The 12,070-nt window shown below is 30.6% G+C and overlaps 1 non-coding gene across 1 annotated transcript; it reads left to right on the top strand.

Moving 5' to 3' along the window:
* Positions 1-10,140: 10,140 nt before the first annotated feature.
* Positions 10,141-10,246, top strand: LOC115721640 (small nucleolar RNA R71). The gene has a single exon (XR_004012647.2). It is a non-coding gene; the product is annotated as a small nucleolar RNA R71 (small nucleolar RNA).
* The last annotated feature ends 1,824 nt before the right edge of the window (positions 10,247-12,070 follow it).

A 12,070-nucleotide genomic window follows, 5' to 3' on the forward strand; every position in this document is an offset into this window, starting at 1 on the left:
CTATTTGCTAAGCTCGAAGGGAATCATCACTTGACTTCTATACACCAGTAGAAGCTATAGATTCCATATTTATGTTCAGCACTCCCACTCAATCATACTATCATGTTCCCAAAATATACGTATCACCCTGACCCAAAAGTAGGCTTAACTAATAAATCAAAGAACATGAATAGTACTCCTGAGTTGAGCCTAAGCATATCAGGATTTAGATTCTTTTAATCTTAAGATCAACTACTGATATTGACTTGGAAAGATATGTATAACGGTAAGTTTGTAATATCTTAACTTAGTTGCAATATCGGTCCAGTCCAATGTATACTCCATACATTCGAAACTAGTATACTTTACTAATGTCCTGGAAAGAACATAACACTTACTCCAAGTGTAAGTACACATCATCGCTGATTATCACATTAGTGGAAATCCAATAACATTGATGAAACAGGGACCAAGTCTTTTGATTCATATGATCGCAATCACATTCCACTGTGTTGACAATACTGTAATTGTGAATAAACATATGATCTGGATTTAACTGATTTTGTGTGTAAATGTAATAAACATATTTAAACCCAACAAATTCCCACTTCAAATTTCTTATATTGATAACTAATCAGATTGTAAAGAGTTTTATTTAGGGCATAAAACCCAACAAACTCCCACTTGCACTAACATAAAACAAACTGTGCAAATAGGTCAATCTGATGTCTTGATCTTCAGATCAAGTGTAGTATATTAGAATCCACCCAAACTTCTGGAACTAGTTCATAAATTCACTTATGAAACATCCTTTACTATATGCTTTACTCATCAAGAAAATACTGAAATCTTTACTGTTTTAAAAGTACATCTGAATTAACAGAAGACATATCTCTCATATTTTAAAATATGTAATTGAGATAATACAGTGTAGACTTTTCTTCAGTGATATAACTTTCTAGTATTTTCGAATACACCAAGTTACAATTCTTCTCTGGTAGAGCTTGAATTATTATTCAATAATTCCTCCACCCCCAAAGTAAGCACCATCTCATAGAAATTTTGAAATTAGATGGTGAGATACAAGGACAACTGATACACAGTTCCTTAATATCTAACATATAGATCACTTTTATAAACCTTTCTTGAATATCTTCTAATGTTCCCTATTTGATTACATCTCAGATAGCTCCCACTCAATAGCAGATGTCTGGTTAAATAATACTTTTAACCTCTGATTGTTTAGAGAGTTACCTAGTTGTGACTTTTGTATTAGTCTGAAACTTTAAGTTAAGACTAAGTCATCAACATAGCAGACTAGTATTTTGAAGTGAAAAATACATGCCAGAGATAAAGTAACCAAAATTAAGATACCATAAAATTTTATGAGGATTAAGAATTCTAGGTTCAAGTCATTCGTATGGACTGAACTAGAGTTCTTTATCTTATTCTCATAATTCTGATAAGCTATTTCTATCCATGTGAATGGTTAGATTTGCTTTTCAGTAGTGTTCTTAAGTACCTATCACAATTATCAACCTAATGAAGATGGGTATAGAATTTTAAAATTCTCCCACTCAATTAAGGTAGTGTGAAACTTTTCCAAAGAACTTTCATAGGTATCTAATTTTACTTACAACAGTAAAATCGAAATGGAACATACAATCAAGATCAAGGATTTATATTGATAATAGCTGACTCATTATATTACTTCCATGTTTAAAGAAGATATGTGTTACATAGGGAATTTTGGAATATGCTCCATCCCTAAGAATATACATGTAGGGTACTTGCGGATAACCTCCACCCCTAAGTATATAGAGATTATGATCCAACCCTAAAGGTTGTAAAGATCATGATTCTCTTAGTGTGATAGAGTTTATGTGGAGTTGAATACTATCCAGAGTTCATTAGATATAAAAGATCGTTGAACTGCATAGTTTTCTTAACTTTTCTCCACCCCTATCAGATCAAAAGATCCTTTTATTAAAAAAATTCTTAATAATTGTATTAGAATTAACAATTATTAATAAACATAGAAATAATTTCTAGTGTTTATTTAATATAACTCTATGAAGAGTTGTAAATATTATAGAATTTGCATCAATAATAAAAACACTTACACATACAAACATACAAATATAATGTGGTAATAATTGATGAAGATAAATTAAATGAAGCTCAATCTCATAATTTGCAATATTGAATTTCGAAAATAAAGAAACTTTATTAATAATAAATTTAAAAAAAAAGTATTGCAACAATATGAGAGAAACAGGGATAAATATCCCTAACTAAAATTTGAAATCCAAATTGTCTTTAAACTAAAACAATTAATTCAAAAATAAATTGAAGAGCTTCATCTTCATCTGGACGATTTCACCCTCTGGTCCAGCTTTCTGATCCAACTCAATTGAGTTCAAGTAGCTTGGCCTATAAGAAGAAGAAAACAAATAAACAAAGTTAGTCCAGAATCATAAATCCAATTGGATAATAATTCACTAAAACTCTTAAAGTTTATAAATGGAAATACCTTGTTTCTTTGCAAGAAGTTTAGGACACTGGGGTTTCCAATGACCTTTCTCATTGCAGTAGAAACACTTTCCTTTAAGTGTAGCATCACCAGAAGGAGCACCCTTTTTATTCTTCATGGCTTTTGTTCTCTTCTTGGTGTTGTTCCACTTCTTCTTCGATCTGGGCTTCGAAGCAGAGGCAACATTTGCTTCAGGTTTCATCGTCCCATTACCATTCCCAGGATTGTGAGGTTTACTCCTTTTTTTCTTGGGTCCTCCAATCAAATTTTCATAAGTTTGAAGGTCATTGACTAATTCATGAAAGTCAATTTCCTTCTTATTCATGACATAATTTGATGTGTATGGTAGAAATGCTAGAGTCAGGCTATTCAAGATAAGACTTACTTGAGTAGCACTATCCGTTTCTGCACCATGATCCTGGGCTTCTTGGAAATAACTTGACATTAGGAGAACATGGTCATGCACGTTTTGATGAGATTGCATCCGTGCATTAATGTACTTCTTAGTCGCGTCAAAGCGTGACGGAAGTGATGCCTTACTGAATAGCTCATTTAACTTCGTCATAACTTCAGCAGCCTTTTCGGTTTTAGAAAACCGAGTTTTGAGGGTGTCAACCATGCTAGAAAGCATAAAGTATAGAGCTTTGTCATTTGCTTTCTGCCAACGCTCATACTTTTCTTTCACAGCTTTGGAAGCATTGTCCCCAGGCACTTCAGGTGACGGCTCAGTTAAAACAAACAAGGCACTTTCTCCTATGAGAGCAATATTAATGTTCTCATTCCACTTATTAAAGTTAGATCCATTCAGCTTGTTTTCAGTCAACAGTGATAACATGAGATTCATTTTGATAATACAGGATGCTACAAAATAATAGGAATCAACAAATAGAAATTAATAATGGTTTAACACAAAATCAATTTAGAAATTATAAGCACATAGCAAGTAGGAATGATATGAGAAAATACTTAAAAAATTCAATCCTAAATAATTTCCAAGCTTTTTCAACAAACTGATATCAGTGTCCCGTTTAGGCGAGAGTCAAAGCTACCATCCATTGAATAGAGTTGTCAGCTCATCTAAAATGTTAAACATTCTAGCAACCTTTTATTCGATCAAGATTGGAATCCAGCGTTGTCCCGTTTAGGCGAGAGTCAAGGCTATTCTATCTTATGAGCTACTATCATTGTTTCGCAATTTGCAAGTCAAATATGGTCGCCACCATTAGGGTGATCCATACCATATAAAACACTTACAAACCACTTATCATGCGAGATTAAACGGTGCGAAATTGCTAATGAACGTTCCTCCATTAGAGAGGATTACTCACTAAAACAAACGCGATGTAAAACCCACAATGGAGATCGAATATCTTAATAATAATAAAGCTCATTCTTTAAAATGTATTTTCTTTATTATTCTAATAAATAAATTCTCATTAAATTCGAAATTAAGAATTAAAATTCAAAAATAAGAATTTAATATAATATTTATAAAATTATACTTAGATGGTGATTGAAATAAAATTAATTATTTCCATCTTAGTAATAATCTTAAATATAAATATTAAGGAAATTAATTTAAGTTGAATTAAATTAAATAATTAACAACTTAAAAATTTCCTTTGAGAATATATTTATTGAGCTCGAAAATTTAAAGTATAAAAACTATACAATTTTCGAAAATATAATAAAAATAGAAAAGAAATACTTCAAGCAAAAATATCACCTATCTAGATTTTCTTTTGACTAATTAATTCAATTTCTAATATTATATATATATATATATTTTAAATTCATTTATTTTAAATTAATCAATTAAATGAAAAAATCATTGATTGTAGTTGGTCCAAGAATTAATTAAAATAAATAATTAATTTACAACTCAATCTATTTTTCAAGATTAAAATTCGAAAAATATTGCATAAATAAAATGTAATTTTTGAAATTGATTAATAAAATAAAGGAAAAATATATATATATTGAAAATTATTTAAATTTAAGTTGAAAAATTAAATTTCAACCTAAAAATAATTTTCTATTTAATTAAGTGTCATGAAAAATAAATAAATATTAAGTATCATGATGAAAATCAACTTAGATATTTAAATTTTTTCAAGTTAAGTAAATGTATTAAATTTAAGAAATAATAATTAAGTGTAGAGAAGGCTTAATTATTTAATTTCTAGTTTAATACTAGGAAAAATAAAATTGTACCAAAATTAATTATTTAAATAATTAATTTCACAAAGTATAATATTTTCCTATTTAAATATTAGAAATAATAAGTAGTCTAGAAATTACTATCTAGAAAATATCTTATTTGACTAAGTATCTTTTCAACAAAAATTTGAAAAATATCTAATTTAAGTTATATAGAAAAAATTTAAAACTTAAATAATTTCAAATTTAGATTTAATTAAATATCAAAAATTAAGTTATAACCACTTAATTTGAAGATATCTTTTTAAGTTAATATTCGAAAAGATATTAACCTAAAAAATATCTAAAATATTCCATTTTAAGTTAATATTCGAAAAGATATTAACTTAAAAAATATCTTAAGAATCTTTAATAACTAATGCCTAGGATTCCTCAACTTGATTTAAAATTTAAATCAAATATTCAAATTTAAGTTAGATAAGAAAAAATCAGTTGTTACAACTAATTTATAACTTAAATAGGAATATTTAATTAAATAAGCTCCAGAAAGAATCTAGTTAGTTAAAATTCTATATTTAATTAAATACAAGAAAAATACAAATAGTTTGTCTAGAAATAATATCTAAACTAAAAGTGTTTTTCTTAAAATTAACTTTAAAATATTAAAATGAAAATAAATTTCATATATTTTAAAAGTTAATTATGTTGCTAATTCAATTTTATTAGGTCAAACTAATATAATTAACCTAGTACAGTTATTCAAATCAGGCAAATGGGCCTTCACAATTGGGGTAGTTCATGTGAGGGGGTGCTGGGTTCAGTATGTCGTACCCACTTCTATGGCTCCCAACTCTCACACAAGGCCCAAAAGAGAGGAATTTAACCTTAAAATGAATAACTGTTATTAATTGAATAGGTCCAATAACTAAATGGACCTAAATAAAATCTATCATGGTGTGACATTTTATTTAGCAACAACCTATATGCATCTATATAATAAAATAAACACATAGGCTTACACAGGTACACACTTGGATGGATCCTATCATGTTGCTAGGTCATACACAGATGAAAGAAGATTGTAAAATTTACCTGTTACAAATTATTAACTTGACCAAGGGAGCCATCAGATCATTAGATCTGGCAAAAAGTAACCATGGCTATTTGCAATCAAGTAATAATAGGTTTTGAAAACTTACACATAAGCTAAAACCACATACTCCTGCAACAAGGTTAGCTGGATAGTTGGAAGTAGGATTTATTTAATTTTAAATAAATAAATTTCGAAAATAATAAATAATTAAATAAATAAAAATAAAAAAAATTCGAAAAATAAAATAAAAAAAAATATTTATTTAAATTTCGAAATTATTTAAAAATTAAATATTTAAAATTAAACCTACAATTTTGAAAAATTAGGTTTCAACTAACCTAAATATCATTTCAAAATTTGCTAACTACTTTTTAAAAAAAATTAAATGTTATTTTATAAATGAAAATTAAATAAAAATTAGAAAAGATAAATAAAATATCTTTTTTAGCTTTTAAATTTAATTTAAATAGATAAAATAACAAAATTTAAAAGTTAGCAAAATATCTTACATCTATTTAAAATTTCATGATTATAGTTATCTTATTTTAAATTTAAATAAGGTCAAAATATTTAAAAAAAAAATTAATTTAAAATAATTAATATCTGACCTTAAATTTAAAAATAAGATAAGATATAATCAAATCAAAAAATAAGATAAATAATTAAGCAAAAAGATAGATATTTACTAATTTCAAATTCAAATTACACTATTATCATGAATTAAAATAAAAAAATATTAAATTAATTCATTATGATAATCAGAATTGAATTAGGAATAGTAAATCTATAAATACAAAACTAAACAAAAAATCAGAAGTTAATTCCATGAAAAAGCATGAAAAAACGAAGAAAAACGAAAAAATTGTGAGCTGTACGGACAGTTTTCGCGATCGCAGGAAAATTTCAGCACAACTCCGTTTTTTTCGAATCTTCAAAAAATCATAACTAATTCAAATTAAATCGAAATTGAGTTCTGTAAAAAAGTAACTTGCTTAATTTTTTTCAATACTATCCAATAAAAATAATTCCAGAAACAGAATCGCAATTATTTTTAACGAAAATTCACAAACACCAATCAATCATTAAATAACACTCAATACAACATGATACCATCCAAAAATAAACAAACAATCGTTTTAAAGTCTAAATTTCTTGTAAGTAAATCAATTACCATGGCTCTGAGGCCAGTTGTTGGAAATTTATTTTACCAGGATCTTAGATCTACTCACAAGTATGTTGTTTAAACATCCTAAATATGAACTTTCTAAAACGATAAATTAAACACATATAAAGTTAAGAAAACCTTACATTGATGCAGCAGAATTAATGTCTCCTTCCACTCAGATCTCTAACCCTTGTTTCCTTTCTGTAGCAGAGTATAATCAAGATCTGAGCCCGAATGTCCTTCTTCTTCAAGTTTGATCCTTCACAGTCTTCCAATCTATGATTGAGTTACTATTTGCTGTGTGTGGGCACTTACTCTCTCACTAGGGTTCGAAATTGATGAAGAAGAAAAGAGAGGAATGATTTCGGCCAGGTATAGAAACTAGGGTAGGCTCAGTTTTTTTGAAGAGAGAAATTTCTGTCAGAAAAAAGGTTATTGAAAACTTGTGCTGAAAACTTATGATTTGAGTGAGCCATCACTTTCTATTTATAGGCAACTACTAGGTTTAGGTTAGGAATTATTTGGCATTAAAATAATGAAAATATTAATTTGAAAAACCTCATTAAGTGGCCGGCCATGGTGTTATAGTGGGCCCCACTTGATTTTGCAGTTTTATCAAATTTTATCTCTATTTTCTCAAAAACGCCAATTTTTCAATTCTAACCTTTTAAATGCCAAAACTAATCATTTAATAACTAAAATACATTATTAAATAATATTGTCATTTAATTTAATTATTAATTAGACATATAAAGTCCATTAATAAATAAATAAACCTAGAAACTCTTTTCTTTACAATTTCACCCCTGCTTAGTGAAAATTCATAAAATTAGACATAGTCTAACTTTAGAATTATAATTGATCAATCACGAATCAATTAATGAGTCTTACAAGCAGAATATTCTCAACTAGAATGGGGACCATGGATCTATATGCTGAGCTTCCAATAAGTGAACCAAATTTACCAAGTAAATTCCTACTTATTAATTCTTCGTTGAATCCACTCTTAGAACTTAGAATTGCACTCTCAGACTTATATAGAGCATATTGTATGTTCCACGATATCAATATGCTATCTCATTTAACCATTGTTATAATCTTATTTTGATTTAAAGATCTTCTATATAGATGATCTACATCGAGATCGGATTTATTTACCGTTCTCACCCCTCAATGTATTTTGCCCCTTAAAACACTTAGCTACCTGTAAATGGTGTTTAGTGATCTAATAATTAGTCAGTTAAACAAGAGCTCATCCATTTACTTCTATTTACTAAGCTCGAAGGGAATCATCACTTGACTTCTATACACCAGTAGAAGCTATAGATTCCATATTTATGTTCAGCACTCCCACTCAATCATACTATCATGTTCCCAAAATATACGTATCACCCTGACCCAAAAGTAGGCTTAACTAATAAATCAAAGAACATGAATAGTACTCCTGAGTTGAGCCTAAGCATATCAGGATTTAGACTTTTAATCTTAAGATCAACTACTGATATTGACTTGGAAATATATGTATAACGGTAAGTTTGTAATATCTTAACTTAGTTGCAATATCGGTCCAGTCCAATGTATACTCCATACATTCGAAACTAGTATACTTTACTAATGTCCTGGAAAGAACATAACACTTACTCCAAGTGTAAGTACACATCATCGATGATTATCACATTAGTGTAAATCCAATAACACTGATGAAACAGGGACCAAGTCTTTTGATTCATATGATCACAATCACATTTCACTGTGTTAACGATACTGTAATTGTGAATAAACATATGATTTGAATTTAACTGATTTTGTGTGTAAATGTAATAAACATATTTAAACCATTAGCATGTAAATTTCATGCAAACATTAATTACTTCAAATTTCTTATATTGATAACTAATCAGATTGTAAAGAGTTTTATTTAGGGCATTAAACCCAACACCTTCATTAGTACATCTTCAATTATCCCACGAGGATGAGTCAAAGAACGATCCGCCAATTGTAAAGTCACTGTTGTGGGCTTTGCTTTTCCCAATCCTAGCCTTTTGAAGACAGACAAGGGTATTAAATTAATGCTTGCTCCTAGATCACATAGAGCTTTAGTTTCCACCGAACCCCCTATAGAGCATGGAATATTGAAACTACCCGGATGTTTAAGCTTGGGCGGTAGTTTCTTCTGCAGAATTGCACTACACTCCTCAGTGATTGCCATTGTCTCAAATTCTTCCAACTTCCCTTTCTTGGCTAAAATTTCTTTCATGAACTTCAGGTAAGTTGGCATTCGCTCCAAAGCCTCCGCAAATGGAATGTTAATGTGCAGTTTCCTGAATATTTCAAGAAATTTTGAAAACTGCTTGTCGAGGTTGTTCTTGCAGAGTCTTTGAGGGTAAGGAATTTTAATATGGTGATCTATGTTGATCGGAGGTGAAGCTTCTTTCGGTGCAAGACCCTCAGTAGTGTTCTTTTCCTTTGGTGCATGTGTCTGTGCCCGTCGATCCTGAACCACATCTTCAACTGGTTGCTTGCCACTAGGTCCCTCATAACTCTTTCGACTCCTCAAGGAAATTGCTTTACATTGCTCTTTTCCTTTTGCCTCACTAGTGCTAGGTGAATTTCCTTAAGCTTGTTTTGCCACTTGAGTAGCCAATTGTTTCATCTGAGTTTCTAGAGTTTTAATAAAGGCTTTAGTCTCCATCATGAATTGGAGCAATAAGTCAGCTTGGATATTTAAGCCTCCACTAGGACTTTGTTGTTGCAATTTGTTGTTGGTTTTGTTGGGGCTGATTTCTCTGCTGGTAGAACCCCTGTTTGTTGTGCCCATAATTATTGTTTTGAGAATAGTTCCCAATGGCCTTTTCTTGATCCATTGGCAAACTGTTCACATCCACCAGGCATGTGTCATATGTGTGAGGGCCCCCACATAGCTCACAAGTAACTTGAGCCTGTTTCACCTGAGCAGCCATCAACTTCGTCAGGGCCTCCACTTGGGTTGTCAACTTGGTGATGGCGTCTACCTCGTGCATACCAACAACTTTCTTTGTTTCGCTTCTTTCAGTTGGCCATTGTTGGTTATTCATGGCCATTTCTTCTAGTAGATCATAGACCTCGTTTACACTTTTTCTCATAAATGCCCCACCAGCTGCAGCGTCTATAATTGTTCTGGTATTACCAATCAGCCCATTGTAGAAATTATGGACCAACATCCACTTTTCGATCCCATGATGTGGACATTTTCTGATGAGATCCTTGAACCTCTCCCAAGCCTCATAGAGAGATTCATTGTCCAGTTGACAAAATTATTAATTTCACCTCGCAGCTTGGCAGCTTTTGCTAAAGGAAAAAACTTGGACAAGAACTTTGTCGCCAAATCAGCCCATGTTGCAATAGAGTTCGGTGGCAAGGAGATCAGCCAACTCTTAGCTCGCTCTCTCAACGAGAATGGGAAAAGTCTCAAGGGGATTGCATCATCACTAACTCCATTGACTTTAAAAGTCTGATATAACTCCATGAAATTTGACAAGTGCAGATTGGGGCTTCAGAGGGCACCGAACTGAACTGAGGATTGCACCATTTGGAGTATGGCAGGCTTCATTTCAAAGTTATTGGCATCTACGGTGGGTGGTCTTATACAAGACTGAACCCCCGTCAAAGTTGGAACAATGTAGTCCCTCAGACTACGACCATTTGCTTAATCTTCAATGGCACCACCGTTATTACCATTGTTGCGTCCATTGTTACCGCCATTGGCATTAACAGCCATGATTTCTTCTGTTTCAGCAGTTGCTGAAACCCTTTCTTGCCTCTTGTTTCTTTTGTTTCTCCTACAAGTCTTCTCAATTTCAGGATCCACCGGCAATATGACACCTTGTCCTTGACGTCGCATACACCTTTAATTCCTGAAATAGACAATCTAAAAGAAACAGATTAGCAATAAGTAGAGAGAAGTAACCAAAGTAGAATTTAATCTAATTTTTGTAATATCAATTTTTAAACAATTCCCCAGCAACGGCGCCAAAAACTTGTTAAGAAAATTATGAACAATACGCAAGTGCAAGTAATCAAGTAGTAAACTCATGCATGTGAGGTCGAACCACAGGGAATTGAACTAAATACCACTAAATTAGACTTATGATTCTATTTGGTAGATGATTGAGACTCAAATTTGTATATTTTAAGCTTTTAATTGTGTGTATAAAATTAATTTAATTAAATACTTTTATGATTTTAATTGTAAAATTATTTTAATTGAAATATTTAATTAATTTTAATTTTATGTTATCTATCAGATTTGAGTGGAGTGGTATAAATAAAAAGATTTTAGTATCAAAGAAGCAAAAAGAGGTCAAGAAGTATAGTTATTGAAGCCCAAAATATGTGTGTGTTGATGATGTGAGCCCAATGATCATTATATCATCAAGTTATTATGGGCTGATCCAAGTTCATAGCCCACGTTGAACATGGCCCCTTATCTTTAATGTTATTTCAGCAAAAGAAAAAAAAAAAAAAAAAAAAAGAATGATTCAATGTGTAGTATGCCACAAAATTGGGGACGTGGTCCTCGTCAGGTGCTTCCCTCCTCTCCAAGCTTGCCAACTGTCTGCCAGTTTCCCATCTTCTCAGCAGCTAATGTGATTCCACTACATCAGCTTTTCATGCCACTAAATAAACTAAAATAGTGCACGAAAAATGCTAGTTTGGGGAGCACTATTTTCACTATAAATAGGACCTAAATCCAATGTAGAAGACATCAGATTTTAGAGTAGAGAAAATACACTTTGTCATTTTATTTTTCTCTCTTATTATTATTTTATTTATACTTATTTTAGTGACAAAAATGAGTGTATTAAAATAGTAATATTGGTGAGGTTAGAGTGTAGCTATTGTACTTCTTATTTTAATCATTGATATTGATTCTTTTGTGCTTCATCTCCATATCTTATTTCTTAAATTGTTCTTCATCTTCTAATTTTTCTTCCAAATTTAATAGTATCTTTTATATAAGTTTAGTCATGCTTTTCTTATGTAAGTTAGGCTTTAATATTTTGGTATATTTATTATATTTTATGTCGTTTACTGCATTCTGCCAATAGTGGTATTTTGTCGATTTATGATATATAATATGATATGCTATTAAGTTAGAGGT

Source organism: Cannabis sativa, chromosome 2, assembly GCF_029168945.1.
Source record: "Cannabis sativa cultivar Pink pepper isolate KNU-18-1 chromosome 2, ASM2916894v1, whole genome shotgun sequence".
NCBI classification, from domain to species: Eukaryota; Viridiplantae; Streptophyta; class Magnoliopsida; order Rosales; family Cannabaceae; genus Cannabis; species Cannabis sativa.